Below are 24509 nucleotides of genomic sequence, written 5' to 3' on the forward strand. Positions count from 1 at the left end.
ATCGTCCTTATTCAGCCAGTGATATGGAAGCATTTTCTACACGAGAATCCAGTTAAGTATATTCTTTTTCTCTTAGAGAGCTTTGCAAACCGGATTGTTCCTTTTAAGAATTTTTCCACTGTTAAATTACACACTATAAGTATTTCAACTATACATTCAAAATCTGCTAGTGACCTCCCAGCGTGGTTTCTTTATCCATGGAAATTGGCACTCTTTCAAAAACTGTGATGTTCAGAAAGCAGGAATATACATTGTATGTATGTGTGTATACAGACATAATACAAGATAATTTCTGGGCTTTAGGAGAGAGATGCAGTCTTTAAAAGGGGGTTAAGGACTATAATAGACAAATGGTGACAACCATAATTAAGTGCAAAGTAGGAAAACATTATTTGCAACAGCATGGTGCCTTTCATGCCTCACTCTGTGTTTCAGATGGACCATTCACTTTATAATTAGTTTCGCTGCCCGCTGTTTACTTTTGTACACAACAGATTTAGCCTCATTGTCTTCAGAACAATCAGTATAACATAGATGCATTCTCTTCAAAAGAGATAAATAGCAACACCCCTTCTGCGAATCTTAGGAATGCGTTTAGGGGCCTTTTCAAAATACCCTCCAAATGATAGAAAGACAAAATAGAGGTGACTGTGGCATGCATGGACTACTTGCGAATTTCAGTTAAAATGCACTAGGAATTCATCTAAACTTTAAAAAAAAAAAGCCTACCACAATCAAAACTTAACAGTTTTTCAATGACTCTGCTTTCTCTTGCTCATTTCTTCACCTTCATAGCTTTTAGCACCTAAAAAGATTGCTGTGACTTCACATTTGCAGTATTTTCCTTCTTTTCCCTTTTTTTTAATTTAACTTTCTTCAATTCTCAGTATCACTTCCAAGCAAGGTTCCTGCATATCACTCTCCTTGCTCACTCTCTCACCAAGAGGTTGTCTCTATGTTAATAGGTGTTTTCCACTAAATAATGCATCCAGCCTTACACAGTTCTCTAGATATGACTGAATAGGTTACAAATCTGCTTTCTGAATCTTAAATCCTTAAAGAGGCTTCTTACCTGAAAGATCCAGCCAAGAGCAGAGTACTCTATTAGTGTTCATTGGAAAGCTCTAACACTTTCTAAAATCCATCTGTGCACAACTGGAGATTTTTTTTTTAAGAGCTTCCCAATAATCTTCTTTATCAGGATTTAAAAAAAAATATGTTTTTCTCTTCCAATGCTATTTCCACAGTAAAGAAGACATCAGGTTCATTCAGCCTGTATTGTCAGAAAAGGAGCCAAGGTTTGAGGGGTGGAAACCTTGTCATTTTCACCTTTAAATCATCTCCTGGCGTCACCTCTGCTTGATGAGACCTTTGAAGTGATCCTGATGAGAATCAGTTTATAGTTAATGACGGAACATCCCCAGTCCCATGCATTCGGGGCAGAGTAAGGCAGCAAAATGTAGGAGCAGGGCTGCTATACGGTGCTGTAAGTAGCAGTAGTCTGTTTCAATACATCCCTCCTCTGTAAAGTATCACATGTCTTAAAGTGACATTACCCTCTATTACAGCTACAGTGAATTGTAATGCCTGCCCACTAACTCTTCAGCAACTCAAGCAGCACTTTAACACTATATTGCCTGGTATGTTGTATTAGAGCTTTTCCCGATACCGTTCATTTGCCAAAAGAGTAAAGAGGGAAGGAGAAACAAAAGAAAAGGCATACTGCAAGACTGTGATAGTGTTCATGGGTGTTAGGCTTCCAATAGTAAATGCAAAAGTGAACTACAGGCCATTTCTTACCTCTTCGTGTTCTTTGAACCAGTACTTTAACCAAAAATATTGTTAGGCTTATACAAATTTAAGTCTGTCGATTGTTTTGGCAGCTATATGTGGGAATATGGCATACTTGGAATACAATATAGATGCTTATATGCATAAGCCCAATAAAAACCTTCTGAGGTTTTTGAACATGTTTGATAAATAGAAACATGTCATTTTCAGCATCGAAGACTGGGTTTTGACAAAGAAATATGTTCAAAGCATTTTTTAAAAATTTCCCTCTCCCTCCAATAACGTGCTGGGGTGTGGAGAGGAAACACTCAGAAATTGAGCATTTTGTTCCTAGTACTATGGTTAGGACACTCTCTTCCTCAGAAACAAAAGTGTGATTGTATCTAAACATTAACGATGCATATAAGGTGACCTAGTTTTCACTTATAGACTCCATGAGCACTAATTCTTGAGGTCATTCAGTTACTTTATGAATGGCTTATAAAGTACCTACTATGTGTTAGATGCATGAGGACAAGGCAGAGAACAAGATTGATGTGATCTCCACTGTCATAGATCATACTGTCTAGTCTTTCATACTTTTTGGTACTTTATAGTAGTTCTCATAACTTTCCTTTCTCACAAACCTTTTGAATACCTCAGATTACCTATCCCTGCCTTGCACAAGTGTTATAAAGAAAGGTTGAATGGGCAACCGGGTGGCTCAGTCGGTTGAACCTCTGGCTCTTGGTTTTGACTCAGGTCATGATCTCATAGGTCATGGGATCCAGGCCCACGTCAGGCTACACACTCAATGGAGTCTGCTTGAAAATTCTCTCCCTCTGCACCTCCACCACTATCTTCCTCTCTCTCTCAAAAAAATAAATCTTAAAAAAAAAAAAAAAGTAAAGAATAGTTGATGCTACCATGTGACTTTGGAAACCATCACCTTTCTCATGTTACATAGAGTGAAAGAGTGAGAGATCCTACAGATGTATCAGTCTGCCCTACTAGTCTTTCATACTGCACAACACACACGTTAACAACACCAAAGATCTAGTTAGTCGTGCATGTTTTATTTCTGTGGTTCATTATTGTTGTGTTGGTGATGTATACAGAAATCATACACCAGCTGTGCAGTATCAAGACACAAATAGCAGCAGTGTGGCAGCTAATGTTTATTAGACCTTTACTGTGAGTAGTGCTACTCTATAGTATATTTTTACAAGGTAAAATTTAATCCTTTTTCCTAACCCCATAAGTATTATTATTCTTATCTCCATTTCATGGATGAAGAACCCCAAGAAGAACAGGAAGATTAAGAAACTTGTTCAGGGTAATATAGCTAGTAAGTGATAGAGCAGGTTTCAAACCCCAATGATCTGATGCAAGACCCCATGTCTTAGACACTCATATAAAATACTTCATGGTTGGGGCCCTTGGGTGCCTCAGTTGGTTAATCATCTGTTTTTGGCTTAGGTCATGATCCCAGGGTCCTAGGATTGAGCCCCATGAGGGGCTCCCTGCTCAGTGAGGAGTGTTCTTCTCCTTCTCCTTCTGTACTTCCCCCTGCTTATGCTCTCTTTCTCAAATAAATAAATAAATAAATAAATAAATAAATAAATAAATAAAATCTTTAAAAGAAATGCTTCATGGTTAAAATAATTCCTCAAAATTAACCATTACATTTTCTCATTTTTTACCATTAAGATAATCTCAAAAAAAAAAGTATTATTCATTCAGGTATATATTGAGTACATTCCAGGCTTTTGAAATACAGAAGTGCAGAAGATAGTCTTCACCCCATGACATTTTTTTTGGGGGGTGGGGGGGGTTGTTTTTGCTATGCTAATGGAGTCAAATTAAAAGGAAGTTCACATTTACTAATAAAGGCTACCATTTAAAAGAACTAACCATTATATTCTTCCTTTCTATGAATTAAATTAAGGCTAAACATATTTACTTATCTATAAATTAATTCAATCTAATAAATTTGAAAGATGTACTAAAGGATTATGTTCAAGGCACTCAGATAAGCATTGTTAATTTTTTTTTTTTTAAAGACTAGAAGAAAGGACACCTGGGTGGCTCAGGGCATAATTCCAGGATCCAGGATCAAGTCCCACATCGGGCTCCCTGCGGGGAGCCTGCTTCTCCCTCTACTTATGTCTCTGCTTCTCTTTCTCTCTCTGAGACTCTCATGAATAAATAAATAATTTTTTTTTTTTAAAAAAAGACTAGAAGAAAGTTTGGCTCTTTCAGGCTTAAGTGACTTTCTCTCTCTCTCTCTCTCTCTCTCTCTCTATATATATATGTGTGTGTGTGTGTGTGTGTGTGTGTGTGTGTGTGTGTGTGTGATGGGACAAGAATATTAACATAGCATAGTTCCATTTTTTTCTTCCAAATAACTTGTAGTCCATTGTATTGCAGCCAATGACCCTTTGTCCTAAATAATATAAGCATCAACAAATATTGTCATCTAAGGCAATTAAGTTTATCCTCCAAACTATTTTTTGTTTGTTTTTTCTTTATTTATGAGAGACACAGAGAGAGAGAGAGAGACATGGGCAGAGGGAGAAGCAGGGTCCTTGCAGGGAGCCTGATGTGGGACTCGATCCTAGGACCTCGAGATCATGACCTGAGCCAAAGGTAGATGCTCAACCACTGAGCCACCCAGGTGCCCCCAAACTATTTTGTGAAAGCAAAACTACCATCACACCTTTCAAAGAAGTTGGGCCTTTCCACCATCTGGCCATAGTACGATTGTGTCTCCTGATTCCTTTACAGTTGAGCAAGTCATAAAGTTCTGGCCAATGAAGTATCAGCAGAATTGATGGTGTGTTTTTGAGGCTGGAGCATTGAATTGCTGAACACCACCCTTTGCCTCCAGAACAGGGACTAGCCACTTGGATGTCAGCTTGGATCCTTGAGTGTCCACAAAGGACACAAGCCCTCCTTTTCCTTACCAGCCCATATTGGATATACACAGTGAATAAGAAGTATTTTGTTCTTTAAGCAATTGTGATTTAGTACCTATTTGTTATTGTAGCATAACCTAGTGTATTCTGACGAGGATTCAAGCTTACATTGAATGTATGAATTCAATTTTTATGTTCTATTAGCTGCCCTAAGCTCTGAGGAGACAGCAGTCTGCACATCAAACCAAGTTCCTGCTTTCTTAGAGCCCCTTGTAATAGAAATACATTGGAGTTTTTTTTTTAATAGAACAGTAATAAACCCAAAGCATTATATTATTGCTGCTGGAATCCCTTAGGATTTTTATAAACCAAGAGTTACAAATTGATCACTCATGTGGCTGTATCCTGCTCAACTATTTTGTCATGCAGGCACAATGTTGCAAAAGACAAAGGACTATAGCACTATTTTTTTTGGCTCATCCAGTTGCATTAATTCAAGATAACTAAGCAACTGGGTGTTCAAACCATGATTCAGGCAATACTCCTAAAGATACACATTTCAAATACAGTATCTATGTACATGCACATTTGTTTATGTGAAACAGAGAAAAGTCTATTCATTAGAACCCTGCCCCGTGGAGGAACCCACATTTATTCCAAAGAAAAGCCCAATGAAAATAACTGGAGGTAAAAGCCAAAGCTCTCAGAATGCTTAAATAGCCAAGAATTTTCAGCAAATCACCCTCTATAATAGAAAGTGAGATAGAGAGATAGAGGATATAACAAGGAGAAAACCAGGAGGGAGAAAGAAAGTGGTGGGGGACAGAGAGGCAGAGACACCTATATATTAGAGGTTCAGGAAGAGGACTGAGAACAAATGTCCAAAGGGGATTTCTTGGTAGAAAACTATATCCTATGGAGTGAGACTCCTTATTGTCTCTCTAAATGATCGTAAAAGTCTTCTTAAAAATAAAAAAAAAGAAACCTGACATATATTTTGTGGGTTTCTTTTTAATATTTTTATTATTTATTTATTCATGAGAGACAGAGAGAGAGAGAGGCAAGAGACATAGGCAGAGGGAGAAGCAGGCTCCATGCCCGGAGCCCAACATGGGACTTGATCCCGGGTCCCTAGGATCATGCCCTGGGCCAAAGGTGGTGCCAAACCGCTGAGCCACCCAGGCTGCCCTATACTTTGTGTTATTAAGTTACCTGGGAAACCCACTGAAGGAGTCAACTCTCCTATCCAGGCATAAAGTACCAGGAGAAAATCCCTCATTTTCCTGATTACCACATTTCTCATTTCTTAGCATTAGAAATAAAAGCTCTCCGGGGTGCCTGGGTGGCCCAGTTGGTTAAACATCTGACTTTGGCTTAGGTCATGGTCCTGACCATGGTCCTGAGATGAAGCACACTAGGGGCTCAGAAGGGAGTCTACTTTTCCCTCTGCCTTTCCCCCTACTCATGCTCTCTCTCACTCTCTCTCTCTCAAATAAATGAATAAAATCTTTTTTTTTTTTTTAAGAAAAGACATCTTACTTCAGCTTAAGAACAGTCGACTTAATAATGATTTGGCTAATTTTAATTCACAAATATACAGGACAAAAATTTGAGGCATGCAACACTTTGTCTATGCATATTTCTAAAATGAAAAACAACTAAAGGAATTTAAATATATTACATCTGGACTAAGAAACATGCCAAGTTTCAATCTGATCCAAATTAAAGTGGTTTACATGTACACCATTTAAATCACATTTCTTGAAATAACACATTTTGGTTGTGATTTCCCAACCCTGATGTTTTTTCTTGTTTCATTTCAATTGGCTAATGAAAATGGAGGCATGGATGAAAGGATCATTGTCAGAGCACCTTCTCTCTATATGCCTTCTGTAGCACTGAAGCCCAATTTCTTTTTATCTGTAGTCATTGGGGCTACCTATCAGTTGGCTGAAAACATCTATTTTAAATCGTGATCATGAGAAGGCAATATACCTTTTCCCTTGGCTAAGTAATAATGTTACCCTATCTTTCTCCCATTTGTGTATGTAAATCATTTGTATTATTTTACAATTTTTTTCTAGGACTCACCTGAAATTTTCCAATCTACCAAGCAGTCCTATGTGCCCTATACCAGATAGACAGCAATATGCCTAGCTTGTCAGTCTTATTTTTGGGGCCTAAATGATGTGTATATACTTGCCTTATTTCTCTGTTCTATATCTGCATTGCTTCAAAATATATTGAAGCTAAGAGGAAGAAAAGCATGATGAAGAGAAAGCAGATGAGGTACAATAAGAAAACAGGAGTTATAATAATAGATAAATATCAACCATCAAGGTTATATATAATATATAAATATACCATATAATATATAATAATATCATATGTAATAATATATAATATATGATAAATGATGTAATATATAATATATATAATATATAATAATGATGATGCTATTGTATTAATACCCATTTCGGGGGGGACTCTTTCTATATACCAATCCCTGGCTGAGCCTTTACATTCAGTGCCTCATTTAATACTTACAAAAGTGCTAACAGATCTATATTTCAGTGATCTCTACTTTATGGATAGAAATTCAAATTTCAGAGAAATATTTAAACTAATCTCACACTTCTAATAAGGTTGAAGGACTATGATTCATACTTATCTTTTTGATTCCCAGAACCTAAGCTCTAATCAAACAAATATAGGTAAGCAATATTAGCAAGAAACAATATAATTTACATAATAAAGAGAAAAGACCAAGTAAACAAAGTTGAGCCTGATGTCAAGTTTGAACATGAATTGTAAACCATCAAGTCATACAGAGGAGGCACTATTTTGACTCTAAACTTCCTTTTACTATCTAGTAAAGTTAAGAAGAGAAAAGTTATTTCTTAAAAATCCATAGCATCCATAAGGTAAAAAACAAAACAACAGCAAAGAAACAAATAAAAAAGCCAAGCTACTGCTCAATAGAGAATAAGAATCATTAATAGTAACAGAGAATGAACAGAGGCTAAATCATTTTCTGTAAAACTAGTGATGCTTAGTTCTATATTTGGATCTGGATACATAAGGCAGAATTTTCAGGAACTGAAAGAAAAGGGAAATGGAAGACAAAATTTTTCTCAGGCTGGAAGGAAAGATAACCTTCATGCAGAAGGCTACCCCATTTTTCACCTCTAGCAGCCTATCTTCACAATTACTTTATCAATTATAATTCCTCATTGCTTATCTTGTCTGTCTTCCAGGCAGAAGAAAAAGAAAGAATAAGGTCATTTCTTTTGTTCTTCCACTTCTCATCTCTTTATTCTTCCTTTAGAACAAAGAGAAATTTGAAACAACAGCTTCTTTTTCTTCTCTGTAATCAAAGTAATAAACAAACTGTTATGTTAGAGACCAAGTTGTCTCTTTATTACAAGAAAATGAACATATATTATAAGCACATAAAGGTCATGAGAATGACTGCTTTGATGATAATTATAAAAACAATAATATGAGTTCTAGGGTTCATAAAACTTGTACATCCATAGTTGTTTTCATCATCACTGTTGCCTAATCCCAATGGTTCAAGCCAGAAATGAAGACTGTCTTTCCCCTCTCCCTTTCCAAAAAAATCTCACATCCTATCACTTTCTATTAATTTGACTTCCTGTCTATGCCTGAAATCTGACCATTCTCTCCCTCTTTATTCAAACACCTTGTTTAGGCTGCCATCATCTTCCATCTAAACTATGGTAGTACTTTCCTATGCCTTCAAATGTGCACCGCCCACCCATCTGTCCCCCCTCTGTAGCAACAGGGGATGTGTGTTTGACATGCATGTTGATCATGCCACGCCTGTATTTAAAAACCTCTTTGTGGTTCTCCATTGTGCTTAACATAAAGCCCAAATTTATGACCATGGTTGAGAGGGTTCTGCATCAGCTGGCCCCTGTCTACTCCTCTGGCCTCATCTTTTACAATACTTTTACTCTTGACTCCCACTGCAGCCTTCTCTTAGGTCATTGAATGGGACAGGGAAATTTTTCCAGGTAGTCTTCTGCCTCAAAAGAGATCAAGTCCCCCTGGTACATGCTCTTGCAGCCCTCAGGATATCATCTATACAGTCTTAACCAGCACTCTAAATAACTATTTCTGGAATTGCTTGCTTGATACATGCTTCATCTCCTTACTAGAGTTATCATGAGAACAAGGAAAACTAGTATCTTACTTACTACTGTATCTTCAGAATTGGGTATATACAGTACCTGGCATACAGCACACACTCAAATGTTCGCATAAATAAGTGAATGATAATAGATCAATCAAAAGTAAAATATGAGTTCACTATCAAGATGGCATGTACAATAGCTGTTTTTCTCTAGAAATAAGTAGATGGTGTGCCTTCCCCAGTACCTTTTAAGCTAGTTCTTTTGGTAACCAATAGCATGTTTTTATAAAGTGGTGACATACTCAGGATGACTACCTCGTTCTGTGTAGTCAATTAGTATGAAACTAAGTCAAGGAAATTGGCCCATACATTGTTTAAAATAATACATACCTACATCTAAATTTCTGTCGGACTTTTTTTTTTTTCTCTAAAAGAGAAGAAATGAAACTGTCTTAAATTTTCAGCCCTGGTTCTCAGTATTTGATATCTGAATGTGATCTGATGATAGAACTCACAACTGATCCCTGAAGAATAAAGTCTACAAATGTTAAAAATCAAAAGAAAGCACTTAGAATTTCATTACATTAAACCTAGAAGAGACCCTCCACCAAAACCTGCTAGTTCAACCTCTCTCCTCTAGAGGAAATAAAAGAGACTTAAGAAAGGGAAGAAGCTTACCCAAGGGAATATGTTGAGTTTAGGGGCCTGGGGGACATCAGAACACAAGTCTCCTCATTTAATGGCTCTCTGTCTCTCTGCCTCTCTCTCTCTCTCTCTCTCTCTCTCAGTCAGCACTATCCAGTAGCACTTTCTGTAATCCTGGAAATGTTCTATGTCTATGTCAGCCAAGATGGTAGCCACTATCCACATGTAAGTATTAAGCATTTGAAATGTGGCCAGTACAACCGAGGCAATGAAATTTTAATTTAATTTAATCTTAATTAATTTCAATTTAAGTAGACACATATGGTTTGTAGATACTGTATTGGATAGCACAGTCAGAAAATATGCCAGCTAGGTCCAGGAAAATAAAACCAGTGACATCAAATAATTTCCTGTAAGCCGGAAGAAAGATCTTAAATTACCTGACAGTAACCTTCCAGGACAAGGATAACATAGAAACAAGGACACAGAATAAACTTGGTTTCAGTTAACAGAAACTAACACAAAAACAATAATAAAGAAGATGTATGATTTCTTACAATTGAGAGTTCGCAAGTAGGGTTTACCTCCCAAACTCCATGGGTTTGATTCAGGAACTCCACTAAGCCTTCAAGGACCTAGCTCATTTTCAACTCTCTCTCTCTGCCTTTTAAGCTGTCCATTCTAAGGCAGGCTCCTCTCCATGGATCAAACGTAGCTGCCAACAGCTGTCTGGGCTATGAGCTTCTTCACCAACATAAGGGCAACAGAAAGGAGTGTTTTGAGTTCTGTCAGATGAGCAAGGAAGAGTCTTTCTGAGCTTCCCCAAGCAAACTACTTCTATCTCTTTAGTTTAACTTGGGTCACTTGCTGTTCCTTGTTATCAACTGAGCCAATTACCTTGGCAGGGAGAAAAGACCACATCGTTAGGCTTAGAGCCATACCACATAGCATATGCCCAAATAGAGAAAGAGATCAGCTTCCCCCAGAAGAGATGCATGCAGAAAGGCAGGTGTGGTCCTTAAAGAAAAATTAGGATAATAATGAGAAAAAGGGAGTGAATATTAAAGATTATTATATTTAGTGTTTTTATATTTATTTAGATTATATTTAGTGTTGACTAAAGCTAATAATGTTTTCATATGTGTTTTTTTGGACTGAAGTACTTTGATTTTTTTTCCTACTTATAAAGTTTTAAAGAGCAAAATTCAACCAAGTAAATTTGCTTCATTAAATGATTCATGAATCTGGCAGCATCTCATCTAACAAGTGGAGGGGAACTCCAAGGAGATGTCCAAAATGGAAGGTTTTATAAAAAGGAGGGTGGGGCAAAGAATTTACCAGCAAAAGAAAAGGAAGGATTATATCAAGCAGCAATCACTTTCCCTTAGGGAAAGGGCAGGGGGTCTTTTTAGGTAGATTAACTCATCTTCCTACCGGGTGGGATGGAGAAGGCCTCTATGACAGATTACCTCATTGATGCTGACTGTTAATGCTGACCATTGATTCCTGACTCCGTTAAGACTGCATTTCTGGGAAACGTTGAAACTGCAATTAGATTAGGTATTAAGCCCTGGTTTGATGATTTGGTCTAGCAAAATGACTCCATCCTGGGTCTATGGGGTTTTTTTGTTTTGTTTTGTTTTTTAAATGAACACAATACGTTCATTTTTTTAAGATTTTTTTTTTATTCATTTATTTATGAGAGACAGAGAGAAAGACAGGCAGAGACATAGGCAAAGGGAGAAGCAGACTCTCTGCAGGGAGCCCAATGGGGGACTCAATCCTGGGACCCAGGGATCATCACCTGAGCCAAAGGCAGATGCTCAACCACTGAGCCACACACACATCCCTACGTTCATAGTTTTAAAAGGCAGAAAACTCAAGATCTAAACAGAAAAAATTTAAAGTCATCTATAATCTATCACAAAAGTTACCAGTATTCACATTTAAGTGGACATAAATCCTTTTCCAAACATCCTCATTTCATTTTGTTGTCTTTCTAAAAATTGTACTTTAATATATTATACATTTTATGATTTGCTTTTTTCTTTGAAAATATCACATTTTCTGATGTCAGTAATTATCCCTTTAAAGATGACCTTAATCTACATAACCAATGTAAAGTACTTTCCTTTCTCTAAATATTCCACATCTCTTTGTTGCTTGTAAACTGTGGTTGAATTTACTTTTGTGCCAGTAAATTTCCTGCTATGCAAGACAAAGAATTAACTGTAGGAATGTTTTTCTTTTTCTAAAGGATCCCACCTGATACCATTGGTTAACTACAACAGACAAACATAAATCCTCTTTGCCTGGTGTGGGCTTAAATTCCATTAAGTTTTCTTGACACCCTAAGTTTGCATCTAATTTGTCTTCAACTAAATTTCCTTTCCTGTCTTTGTCTTAGTATCAATATGGTGGCTGATTATCTTTTTTTTTTTTTTGGTTTGAATTTTAATTATGGAAAAGATATCTTCCAGAAATAGGAAAAAAATACAGAAAAATAGAAGTGTATATGTGTATTTCTGTATCTACATATAAAAATAATCCGTATCTCCTTGAGCCTCCTTCCTTCGACTTCTTTATTTTTTGACTTTGTCAGTAAAACAATATAATAGAAATGCTACGATTGGACTCTGGATTTCAGCCACATCACTTACTAATTGTTAGATCATATGCAAATAACTTCCCTTAAATTGCCTCATTGATACCTAATGCAAAAGATTATTATTAGGATTTGTACTAGAGTGCCTGACATTCTAAGTCTATAAACTCTTAAAATTAACTTCGAGTAATCTGTATCACTAAGATTTAGCTCTAAATTTTTAAAAGATTTTATTTTGAGAGAGAGGGAGAGAACATGAACGGAAATGGGGAAAGGGCAAAGGGAGAGGGAAAGAGAATCTCAAGTAGACTCCACACCCAGTGCTGAGGGAAGAGCCCAGTGTGGGGCTCAATCTCATGACCCTGAGATCATGACCTGAGCTGAAATCAAGAGCTGGATGCTTAACCAACTGAGCCACCCAGATGCCCCTAGATCTATATTTCTAGATGTTTCTCTATGCTTTTGGAGATTCAATGTTTTCTGTGTGAAATATTCTGTTCCTCCTTCCAATTCTCCCTGCCTTTCTTCTTCCCCTTCCATCTCCTAAATCAACTCACTTTTTTAGATTTGGTTTTGATATTTCATTCTCCATGGAGTATTTCTTGGCTTCCCAAGTTTACACTTGATCTTAGCCAAAAGGCCAAGAAGCTGTTGGCTTCCCAAATCTAGACTGGACACTCTTCCTCTGCAGTCCTATAAGATTCAATGTCAAGTGCATTTGCTCCAGCATATTTGTCTATTCATATATTTTTTTCATAGTTGTCTATTCATTTGTCTCGCCACTAGACTATCTTTCATCTCTCTATCTTCAAATAAAGCATTTGCCTTTCTGTTTATCAAACATATTATGCCTTTTTTGGCTCCCAGCTTTTGTACATCCCATTCCCTCTTTCTGGAACATTCTTACAATCCTATTCTCTGTCCAAATGACTCTTTTTAATTCCTTTAATTTCCTGTCCTTATCATTTTCTGTTTGAAAATACACAATAGTTTTCCAACGCATAGGATATAATGTCTGATTTTGTTTTGGAACCATAGACTATATGCCCAGCATAACCAATTTATACCCCACATTTCCAACCTAGGTATCATTCTAGTCTTCCCTACCCACTCCTACACTCTCCATACTCCAGTCGTTCTGATCTTCTTTCAGTAACACATTCAGATATTCATTCATCCAACAAGTATTCATTCAATGAACAAGGTTCAAAGAACAGAGCTCAAGAATTGAACAAGATAATCATTACGCCATCTTGCATCCTTCAAATACCTTCCAGATGCAGGGCCTTTGTACATGCTATAGCCTCCTGTTTTATTTATCACTACTCACTCACCATCTGGCAGTGTACCTAGCACATAGTAGGTGCTCAATCAATATTTATAGAATAGATGAGTAAATGAAAATGTGAGTGAATGAATAAACATAGCCATTTCTCATTTATTCATGTTTTAGGTGTTCTATGAATTTGCAGCAATATTCTGAGCAAGCGGTTGGCAGTGGGCTGAGCAGGGAGGAGGCAGGGAAGAATTTCAGATGATGTGTCTGTGTGTGTATGGGTGTTTGTGTGGGAATCTGAGTCTGAGAATGCCTAAATGTGCATCACCAACCACATCCCAGTGCCAGAGAGAAAGGCTTTTTGCACTACTTCTTGTTTTCTCTCATCTACCCTTTTGTCCTTTTCTCCTAACACACCATATTGACAGTAGGCCTTCCCCACTCTTGGTTTCCACCCTCACATTCAGGTTTTTTCATACTGTAATGGGGACCATGTGATATCTCTGGGAGTCCCGGCTTAGAGAGGAGAATCTAGCAGTTACTAGTTTAGAGTAGAAGAGAAGGGAATAAGAAAAAGGAGTTGAAGGGAAACTTGGATGTGACTCTAAGGGGTAGAATGTATTTGAGCATGCCCCACTTGGATGCCCCAAACCAGAGATTCCAGTCTTGACTGTGAACTACAATAAACTGGGGAGTTTTAAAATCTCTAAATGTCAAGACCTCCACTCCAAATCAATCACACCAGGATTGCTGGAGCTGGGACCCAGGCAACAGTATTTTTCAAAGCTTCTTGTGTGTTCCAATTTGCAGCCAACTTTGAAAATGACTGTACTAAAACAAAAACTTACTGCAGTGGGCCTCTGGTCACTATAGCAACTCCAGAAATATGATTTCTGTTAATTAGTTGCCAACTACAAGGCATGTTCTCTGTGTTTAACCAATTTAAGGTTAGCCCAATACATGCATCTTTATTGAATGCTTACTAAGTGCTTGATATGATCATAGTTACCATGTAAACCTCTATTTTATTAATTTGGATTTTATTCCTAGTTCTTATTTAACTGTATAGATTATGTGAAACTTAGGTTTTCTAAGCAAGAAATGGTTAGTAACTTCATGGTTGCCTCCCTTATATATATCACCCATTCCTGATTTTCAGTCATTGAGCCACAATCCCTTGGGCTAACTGGTAGTTTGAGGAATCTCCCATATGGCTCAGGGCAGCCCCATTCCCTGGCCATGATCAGAGATGAGCACAAATGTTAATTTGTGCCAATGATATGTGAGGAGAGATTTGTAAAGACACTTCTCCATTCCTCTAAGACAGATTCAGGAAATGATTTTGTCTTTTTGTTCAGATCTGAACGATGAAGCAGGTCATTGACTCAAAGTCATTAACAGGCACTTGGAGATCCTAAAGGGTTGCCAGCCTAGCACGAGGCTGATACCATAGAGAGCCAAGTGTACACATGGTAAGAAATGTCCTTTACTTAATCAAACCACCTTAAAGTCCATACAATATTAGACTTACCATGTGATTAGTTTCAGGCACTTTGAAGGGCTTTCGTTACTTACAACCAAAAGGATCCCAATTAACAGAGCATTCCTACAATATTGGAGATATAAAACTAATAATATCCCAAAGATTATTTAATCCAATCTCATATTTTAAAGATTTTATTTATTTATCTGAAAGACAGAGAGGGTACAAGCAGTGGGGGGCAGGGGGGAAGGGCAGAGGGAGAAGGAAAACCAGTCTCCCTGCTGTCAGGGAGCCTGACACAGGGCTTGATCCCTGGAGCTTGAGATCATGACCCAAGCTGAAAGCAGACACTTAACTTACTGAGCCACCCAGGTGCTCCCAAACTCATATTTTAAAAATAAGAAGATTAAGACCCAAAGCACTGAAATGACTTCTGCAAGATGACACAATCTACCTTGCCTTATGTTACTTAGAATTGGGTCTCAATCACCAGTGTCCTCATTGCCAATCTGTTGTTCATTCTACTGAACTAGAAAGTTACCTTCATTGTGAACATTCACTTTAATTTTCTAGTGTTGCTAAATTAGTTATGATGACCCTAATTTTTAAAATGTCATCAAATTTCCTCAGAAGGAACTCTCTCTAGAAATAGATATTCTCAGCACTCTCTTAAAAGACATACTCAATGCATGTAGATATCATCTGAGTTTTAAATGTAGACGTCATAAAAAATATGTAAAACTGTTGAAAATATGTATCACACAACCCACCCCCAACCAAAAAAATATTTAAAAGTTCTATCCAGCTAGGCTGCCTCAGTAAATTATGTTGCTGAATATATAAAATACTTGAATCTAAATTTAAAAATGCTCCCCCCTCCCCTTGATTAACCAGATTGTCCCCTCCCCTATATATAGGAACACTATGTGCCTGAGCCCACTTGCCATCTGTCACCACATTTTCCAAACTTCGCTTCCACCCCCTCCTCTTACACAATCTTATCACATAAAAATATTAGATTTCAGGGATTTGTATAATTTCATTAAATTTTCTGAGCCAAGTAAAAATAGAGGAAGTATTGGTATATCAAACTGACTCAGTTTTTGAGAGCCCAACATATATCTGTGGTAGCCAGTGATGCCTTTAAGCAGAATTTATATGGCCAGGAATAATAAGTTTTTTTCCCCTTATTATGACATCTCATATTAGGAATTTGCAGATGTTCCCCATGTTGCAGAGAGGAATTTGGAGAGCTTCCAGAGAATCCTGACTCATATACCATCCTATTGCTTTGTTTATTACCTTTTATAAAGTTTCGTGAGTTTTCTCAGATTAGAAAAATACTTATAGGTCAATTGGGGTTTATCCGTATCACGGCTTCCCCATATCCTGCCCTCCTCCCCACCACAGTTTGAGAAATGATTTTTAACCATCTAAATACAGGGTACTTCTATTCACACAAGTGCTTACAACAGAGACTTAAGAGTCTTCCTTGGTTGCTCTCTTTTCTGCTTCTCACTTACAATCCTTCAGAAACCCCAACCAGTGCTTTTGTTTCCAGACCACACACAAGGTCTTTCAGGAATAACATGGAGACTGGCTATAAAGTATCAAGTGTACTACACAATGAGGAACAGTTAGGGATGGCCCTCTGAACTTGGTTCTTTCCTGCTTCTCTGCATATGTAGGAGAAAAGAGGCTTGTAAGGAGCATCCTGTTATGTCTGCCCAGCACCCCTCTTTCTCCCATCCCTAACCCTGGTGGTACTGAAAGCTTCATCAGCCACAGTGTCCCAAGTATTCTCTGATCACAGGGGTAATCACATGACTCAGGCCTGCCCAATCAGGAATTCCCAGAATCTGTCAACAGAAATTGGTCTAAATGTGGGCATATTACCCAAGAAGAACACTAGGGAGAAAGAGGTTTACTTCCCATATGACACAAACTTGTGGCTACTGGTGGCCATTTCTGTCTGAAATAAGGAAAAAGTCTGCCTGTGGCAGCAGGGAGTACAGGCCCACTCAGATGAGAAAGAGACAAATGAGGAACAAAAGATGGAAAAGCAGAAGGAAGGAGGAGAATAGGAATAGACTAAATCAGGGGTCAGCAAACTAAAGTCTGTCTCCTGTTTTTGTAAATTAAGTTTTATCTCAAGACCAATACACCCATTTTTTAAAATGTATTATCTATAGCTGCTTTTAGGCTACTATATTATATGGTTGAAGCAGATACCATACCTGAGAATGCCCAAACAAGGACACATTAAAGATCTTCATCTTTTCAAAGATTTTATAATTTACTGAATGGCCAGAAATGCAAGTATATATTTATAGCAAAGTAAGATAATGGGAAAAATAAAAATACAGAATTAGAAAGAACACATACAATCTAACCACAATACCAATGGCAACAGTGAGGATAATATTAATGATGAAGACAACTACCATTTATTGCCTGACTATTACCTTGTTACTTAATGTATATTCACTCATCCTCCAGACAACCTTGCAAAGTGAATATATCAGTCAGGATAGGGTACGTTTTGCTGCAGTAATAAACAAGCCCAACATCTCATGCCCCATATCCATGGTGGATCAGGGAAAGACCCTGCTTATTATTGACAGCCAAGACCCCAGCTGATAAAGGTTCCTTCTCAACACATTTCCATATTTGATTCACTTAAGAAGGAGACCATAGCAAATGACACACTGACTAAAAAATATTCACAAATGAAACACATCACTTCCACTCAGATTTTATTAGCCAACACAAGCCATAACTATGCGTAAATTGAAAAAAAAAAAAAACTGGTGAAATGTGTTCAGAGGGAGAAGATCTGGAAATATTTAGAGAATGCCGGGAATGTTTACCCAGATAGGTGTTATGAGTCCTCACCTTTGCAATGAGAGAACTTGGGAGACTTCCTCAAGCCACAGCTAACAAATAATAGTGTTTGAATTGAACCTGAGTCAGTATGACTTCAAATTCCACGTTCTTTTATGTTGTACTTTGTCCATATCTTTACTCATCAGCTTTGAGGTGGAAAATATTAGTTTGGCAATGAAAGGAATAGTAGGTTGCACGATTGAGGACCAAGAAAGATATCTAGGCCTTGATGAGCTTGGAAACAGAAATCACTTGAACTTTTTTGATAAGGACATTTACAATAACCAGTGTTTAAGCAAGATATGGATGGTGGTTTTGACTAGAGAATTGGACTCAGGATGGGATGGTTGAGGGGAGAGAAGGGTGACAGAGAAGCAGGAATGAGATAATACAATTAAAAACGAACAAGGGACCAAGGGAAAAAGAGAGAGAGAGAGAGAATGAGTAGTCATAAGGGAGATTTTAGACAGAGACCATTCCTGTTCTTGAGTACCTGAAGTATAATTCTTTCCTAAAAGGCTCAGGTTCAAATATTTATGAGACAGAGTTACTATTCCTTTTAGAGGCTTGTCAAGTGTAAAAGAGGAGGAAAAATCTGTTTGTGAAGGGAGTTTACAGTATACTTAAAGTTTATTTTAAAAATAAATAGGACTTGATAGATAGGGCAATAAACAACAGGCCCCACCAGTAACCTGCCAGGAGCACTAACAGGAAGCATCTGTAGGCTGCCAAGAGCCAGAAATAAGAATGAACAGTTCTTGCTGTCAGAGAGTCATAGGAACATTCACAAACAAAGAGAGTATTTGGGGTGCAGCATTTCGAAGCCAAGTTACTGTCATGAACACACTCACAGTTTATGTGGAATACACCCACACAGGTAAAGTCACATCTGACTCAGATGTTGCTGGCTCCCTTTGTTATGAATTCCAGGTTTTGTTTCACTTTGAAATTGTGATGGGGCATACAAGAATATGCAGACCTTTAGAAAAACTTAATATCGTAAGGTTATTAAACTTTTATGACCTCAATAATTAGGAACATGTGACCAGAAAAGGGTCTATGTGTTTTACTCAAATATTTATCTTTTTAATTATTTCTGTTTATTTAATATATACAGGTGTGGCTCATTATTTATGTGTGTTCACTATGCTGGGCAGGATTGCAGGACCTGGGGTGAAGAAGAGAAATGATCTTTCTCTTCATGGAAACCTCTATTTTAGTGAAGAAGAAAAATGAGGAAACAAATCAATGAGATGATTAAAGACTGGGGCAGGTGTGCCTGGGTGGGTTAGTTGATTAGGCACCTGCCTTGGGCTCAGGTCACCATCCCAGGGTCCCAGGATTGAGCTCTGAGTTGTACTCTCTGCTCAGTGGGGAATCTGCTTCACCCTCTGCCTCTGCCCCTTCCCCTGCTTGTGCTTTCTCTCTCTCTCTCTTTCTCTCAAATAAATAAATAAACATTAAAAAAAAAAGACTAGGGCAAGTAAAATAAAGCTATGAAAATAATAACACTAGAAACCCTGGGTGACAGAGTGGGACTGACTTTAGGCAGTGGTCAAGTAGACTATTGTGGTGGGACCTTTGAGCTAGAACCAGAAAGGTAATAAGCAAACCATGCAATGACATGGTATGATATATAGTTAGGCCTGTTTAAATTAATAAAGACTTTCTTTGTGGAGACAAAAATATAATAGAACTGGATTATAAAGCTCATTGAATGAGGACTCAAGAGATCTGAGTTTCTTTTCTGTCATTTAATAGCTGTGTGCCCTTAAGCTAGTGATATAGACTTTATGAGTCTGGATTTCTTCATCTATGAAATGTGTGGGTTGGGTCAGAGAATCTGTAAGGTCTCTCTGGGCACTAAAAATTTTTACTACTTCCTCTTCTGTTCCTACTGTATGTGTGTGATATAAGCATATGTGTGCACACATGTGTGTGCACACACACATACACACTGGACATGTGTATTAAGTCTCTTATTTTCTAATTGCTGTAAGGCATAGACTCCCAGCAAAATAAAAAGTGGTTACTCTGTATGCCTTCAGTGAAAACACCCTGCTCACCGTTAGCCTCTTCAAAAAACTCTACTTTTGCTGATATACCACATTAGTCTATTCCATAAAGGTCTCTGGGAATAAATATGACTACCTTACCTTAAAAAATATACACACACCCTTCTCCCAAACTACCTGTCACTGCCCATAGCCTCTGATATTCCAAGAGTATGTGACTCTTCTTCCATATTCTCAGTGTACCTCAATCCAGCTGCATCTGACTGGACCAGAAATAAATACATCACCTCATTCAAAGAAGGATCAACCATAGGCTGGCCACTAATGTGGGAAATAAAGAGAAAAGGTGAGCAGGCCAACAGATTTGCTTCCAAGGAACTTGGATTTGGAGCTGTGAAACATGATATGGGTTGGTGGCAGGGCCCAAAATCGAGAACACAGGAAAGGCTGTCAAAGCATAATAATGACAAAAAACTTGAATGAAGTCTGTCAGCGATGTGACTGCTGAGTCTCCCAAAGCTGTTTAGATCCAGACTCACTCTCCAGTTTTATCTCCCATGAGGCCCTGACATTATACTATTTCCTGTCCCCTAGGTCTATGAAATTTCCATGTCTTATCAACAGTTCCCATTTCTACTTGAACTAGCTTAACTGGATTTTGTTCAGCCACACTGCATTCACTAAAACAAAGCATGACTCATTCAATGATAAGCTGAACTCCATGGAAATGATCATGGTGACCAGGTTTAGAAATAGGAGTAATATTTTCAAATGGAGGAAAGGCTCTGCTTTCAGGAAATTGAGGTCAGAGGGCCATGAGCTACCTGCATGGGGTGTTGTAAAAAGCAACTGCAGCCAGAAATGGATGCTGGGAAACATGCCTTTTGGAGGTGCTCTAAAATTGCTCTGGGGAGGCCTAAAAGAGAAGACTAGAACGGGAATGTGTGACCCACAATTTTGCTAATGAGAAGCACTCAACTTTGTAGGAAATAATAGCTCCCAAAGCTTGCAAACACTTGGCTTCCCATCCTCCTATCTTCCTGGGAGCACAATGCATAATCTATTGTGAAAAATCATCATTCTTATTAGTGGAGGCATGAAATTCTTTTCTTCAGGAACCACACCGGAAGGCAATTTTTCCTAGTCATTCTTTAAAGAACACTCTGTTTTCCACCCCTGCTTAACTCTTCAGAAGTTTTTTCTTAATTCTGTGGCTTATGCTCTTCAACTTAGGGACCACGGGGAGGCAAATCAAGCTTGTTGTTTTTAAGAAGAGGGTGGTATGGAGTGATCGTCCAATAGTCACTTCCAACTGCCATCTGTGACAAGTCTGTAAAACATTTCGTTTGCATAATATATGGGAACGCTATTAAAATACAGCACACTGTTAGAAGAAGGGGGAATATTCTAAGTCAAATTATGTCTCCTCATAAAACAGTCCCCCTGGTACTGGCAGTAAAGCAGAATTCTTCTGTATTGCTTTAAATTAAAAAAAAAAAAATCTGCTCAAAGAATTACCAAATAGATGCCAAATCTGGTTTAATCCAATGCTGTAGACATGTTATAAACTTATAACAAATGTAAGGCTGAGCAAAGGTCATTTAGCAGAAATATGCCTGTTTGGATTGAACATCTTCTGTGCTCTAGGGTAAGCAAGGACAGAACAGCAATCAGTTTATAAAAGCAGGCACTGTGTGCCATCCATAATGTAGACCTATATATCTGACCTAAAAAGGCCACTGCTCATGTTTCCAGAAAGGAAAAATGTATATCAAATGCTTTACCTGTAAGAAAAGATCCCTATGTTTAGTCAGAAATGGGCCAGCAAACTATCCTGACAGAAGGCTAGAGAATTTAGCAAAGGAGGATGGAGGGTCCTTGGGCTTTTCATTCATTCCCTGTCTCCATCTCTAAAATATCAAAGACATAATTGCTCTAAATAAAAAAAGGACACTTTGCTTGTCTAGGTCCAGAATTTTAAAAACAATGTTATTATTCTCAGCTTCAAACTGGACTGTGGCTTCCAATGTGTTTTTTTTTTTTTTAAAGTCACCAGGTTAGCAAAGCAAACACCAGAGTAGTTACTTACTGGCTGATAGGGTCACCTCTACAGCCTATCCAAATTTCAATGATCAATTGAAGGAAACTTGAAGGAAAAACAGGACAGGAGAGAATGGAAGGACAGGTAACTTATCTTCAGTGTTTCAATTAGCCCAATCTAGTAAAGTAACGTGAATTATCATTGAACTGCTTAAACATCACTGTGGAAATGCAATCCCTGGAAATAACCTCCGGAGCCATTTTAATTGTTTGGTTCCCAGTCCTCATGGAGGGCTCAACCCAAGGCTGGAAAAATGTTTAAGTGGTTTTGCTTCATAAACAGTCAGAATGACAGCTATTCCTATGTCATACTTCTTTCAAGACAGATGGTGAGAGCACAGTTTACTGTTCAGTTTCAATTCACTGCTGTCTTTTGTAAGCAACATGGTTAAGCAAGCTGCTAAAGAGAAAGGCTCCAAAGCCATTCTGCTTAATTTTAACAATACCAGGATGAAACCATATTATGGTTCACTTCCCTGTGGTGTGTCATGAAACTTGTCTTAAATTTGTCATCCCAATCTCATATAACTGATCAAATTGAGACGCTCCCCTAAAAGCGAAATGAAAGTGAAGTTTGTCATTTTCTCTGTCATTCCTGACACCTTTGACCATCTCTTGATTTGTGTAGTTGCTTCCCATTTTCAGATCTCTGGATCAATGTGTTTTTATGGATCCATCTCTTTTATTCCCAGATGCCAAAGAAAAAGCAGAGATCCACCAAACTTAAATATTCCACATCTGCATTTGTGTTTTCCTTTAATATTGAGCGCCTGTTGTGGATCAGCCACTGTGTCAAATGTTTATATTCTTTATCTATATTAATCTCACAACTCTGGAAGATTAATGCTAGCTCCTAGATGAGAAAACGGAGACTCAGACAGGTTAGATACCTTTTCTGAAGTTTCATGACTCAAAAGTAGCAGAGCAGAAATGCAAACCTAGGTGTAAGGTGAAAGCCTCACATTTTAACTTACTTCACTAATCGGTTCCTTCACTTAATTCCATTACTCAAGGGGATTCTCTGGCAATGACATTAATAATAAGGCCCAGAATGTGACCTTATTTAGAAATAGTCTTTGCAGGGACATCTGGATGGCTTAGTGGCTGAGCATCTATCTGCCTTTAACTCAGGTTGTGATCCCAGAGTCCTAGAATACAGTTGTGTATCAAGCTCCCCACAGGGAGCCTGCTTCTCCTTCTTCATCTCTCTGTGTCTCTCATGAATAAATAAATAAAATCTTAAAAAGAAATAGTCTTTGCAAATGTCATGAGTTAAGGTGACGTTATGCAGGAGTAGGGTGGGGCTCATAATCCAATAGGACTGGTGTCCTTCTACGAAGATAATGTGAAGACACACAGGGAGAGTGTCATGTGATGACAGAGGTAGAGGTTGGAGTGATGCAGTCACAAGCCAATAGAGCAGCAAAAATTTATGACCACCACCAGAAGCTAGCAAGGGGCGAGAAAGGATTCTACCCAAAGTCTCCAAGGTGACATTACCTGCTGACACCTTGACTTGGAACCTCTAGCCTCCAGAGCCACGGGAGAATAAATATCTGTCCTAAGACACCCAGTTTGTGACATTTTGTAATGGCAGGAAACTAACATAGTGGGGGGCTAAAAGGGTGCCTCAACTATGAGGATGACATCTAAGAAAAGAACTGAGGTTGATGATAGAGCCACCTCTGTCTATCCAGGCCAGAGGGAACAACAAGTACAAAGGCACTGAAGTAGGAGTGGATTTACTATATTCACGTGGCTACAAGAAAGCCAGAGTTGCTGAGGTAGGGTGAGGAGAGGGAGTATAATCAATGTAGTCCAGGGGTAATGAGATCTACGTACCATGGAATCTTGTAGCACAATAGTGCTCAGACTTAGTTGGTTATCATAATTACCTGAAGGACTTGTTAAAACACAGATTGCTGGGCCCATCTCCATCCCCCCAGACTTTCTGATTCAGTAGATCTGGAGTCAGGCTTAATAATATGCATGTCTAACAAGTTTCTGAAGCTGATAATGTTGGTCCAAGGCCCACCCTTTGTGAATCAGGTTTGTAGAGCATCACAGTGACTTAGATCTTTGTTCTGAGTAAGATACAAGCTAATACAAGGTTAGAGCCATAGGGTGACACAATATGACCTCTGTTTTAGCAGGACACTGTGCTCATGAGTTGAGAATAGATTATAAAGAGTGACAAGTGGAAGCAGAGAGACCAGTTATGAGAGTACTGGAAGAATGTGAAACACCTATTTGAAAGTATTTGAAAGTATTTGTATTTGAAAGTAGGTATAAGCTAGTATATGTTACATATGACCCAGGGGATTTTTTTTTTTTTAAGGTAAGAGAAGCATATGGGTTAGTTCACAAAAAAACAAACACATAAAAAAGTGACCTAGGTTATCTGGTTCCTTGAAAGCTTGGCATTCTTAGAGAACAGCTTTTATTTAATATGGATTATATTACCTCTGAGCAGCACTAGCTTCCTCTCCTCTCACCTCCATGCACAGCCAATTCAGCAATCAAGGCCATGTCACATCTTGAAATTTTTAATGGGCTCTACAGGCCAACCACTGGAGTTTTGAATTCTTGGATTGCTTTTGAAAGAGAAAAGGGTCCCTTTCCTCCATCCTAATACCAACTCAGAATTCTTTG

General features: G+C 38.1%; 1 protein-coding gene across 1 annotated transcript in view; it reads right to left on the bottom strand.

Moving 5' to 3' along the window:
• The window catches only part of TAFA1 (TAFA chemokine like family member 1), a 495724-nt gene extending 494214 nt beyond the window's left edge, over positions 1-1510 (bottom strand). Inside the window, exon 1 of the mRNA XM_038565885.1 lies at positions 1073-1510. The gene's annotated coding sequence lies outside the window, so the exon portion shown is untranslated. The remainder of the gene's footprint in view (positions 1-1072) is intronic.
• Between the last annotated feature and the right edge of the window lie 22999 nt (positions 1511-24509).

Source organism: Canis lupus, chromosome 20 (assembly GCF_011100685.1).
Source record: "Canis lupus familiaris isolate Mischka breed German Shepherd chromosome 20, alternate assembly UU_Cfam_GSD_1.0, whole genome shotgun sequence".
In the NCBI taxonomy this organism is placed as follows: domain Eukaryota; kingdom Metazoa; phylum Chordata; class Mammalia; order Carnivora; family Canidae; genus Canis; species Canis lupus.